Source organism: Rattus norvegicus, chromosome 3 (genome assembly GCF_021556685.1).
Source record: "Rattus norvegicus strain SHRSP/BbbUtx chromosome 3, alternate assembly SHRSP_T2T, whole genome shotgun sequence".
Taxonomy (NCBI): domain Eukaryota; kingdom Metazoa; phylum Chordata; class Mammalia; order Rodentia; family Muridae; genus Rattus; species Rattus norvegicus.
In genome coordinates, this window is record NC_141536.1 from 17,782,031 (window position 1) to 17,783,363 (window position 1,333).

Below are 1,333 nucleotides of genomic sequence, written 5' to 3' on the forward strand. Positions count from 1 at the left end.
TCTGTGGAGTGGCGTGATTTCTCAGGGGACCAGAATAAGCCCTTTCTCCCTTGAGATTTTTTTATTTTATTTTTTTTAAAGATTTATTTATTTATTTCATGTATGTGGGTACATTGTTGCTGACTTCAGACACCAGAAGAGGGCATCAGGTTCCATTACAGATGGTTGTGAGCCACCATGTGGTTGCTGGGAATTGAACTCACGACCTCTGGAAGAGCAGTCAGTGCTCTTAACCGCTGAGCCATCTCTCCAGTCCCCTTGAGTTTTTTTTTTTAATGACATTTGTGTGTGTGTGTGTGTGTGTGTGTGTGTGTGTGTGTGTGTGCACGTGCGCGCACGTGCATGAGTCAACAATTTAAGATCAGTTAACCAAAATAAGCAATTTTTGTATGTGTGCACATGCCACACTTTGCGTGTGGAGGTCAGGGGACAATCTGGAGGAACCGTTGCTGCTCTTTCCACTGTGTAGGTCTCGAGGATTGAACTCAGGATGTCGGGTTTGACAGCAAGCTCCTTCACCCCCTAAGCCATCACACCAGCCCCCTCTCCACAAACGGCTTATCGTCATAGTATTTAACACTTTGATTTATGTGTAGGGGTGTTTTGACCTCATACGTGCATGTTCATCACATGCCTGCTACCCGCAGAGGGCAGATGAGGGGATTGGATCCCCTGGAACTGGAGTTACAGCAGGTTCCGCCACGTGGGTGCTGGAAATCTAATCCAGTTCCTCTGGAGGAGCAGCCAGAGCTCTTAAGCACTGGGCCATCTCTTTAGCCCCTTGTCAGGGGATTTTATCACATCAACAGAAAACAAAAATCAGGGCACCAGCAGAGACAAAATCATGAAAAACTCTGATTGGTGTATGTTGTTGTAAAATTATAAAAAATAAAAAAACTGTCTTTATTCCCCACTAGGTCCGGCACCCTAGTGCCCCAAGATATCTGCTGGATATCTTAATTCTCAGTCAGCAAAGCGTCTTACCTGCTCTGCTCCATCCCATATCACACTGCCAAAGGCCTCTCTCTGAGCCTGGCAGCAATCTCTCTACCTATCTAGTTCCCAAGGCAGGTTTCCATGCCAGAAACACACAGCCCAACTCTGTGGTGGCCCAGACCAGCCGCCGCACACTTTCTTACACTTAAATCGCTACAAGAAAGAACACAGAACACAATAACCTTTGGCCCAATTTATAAGATATAATTGCCCACCTAAACATACAAAACCCAATACACATCCATCCCTTAAAAACATTCGTAACGACCTGTAAAGGTACAGAGTGGAATCTTAATGTCACCCGCCATATTGTCCTGCCACGGCTTCACTCTCTCTC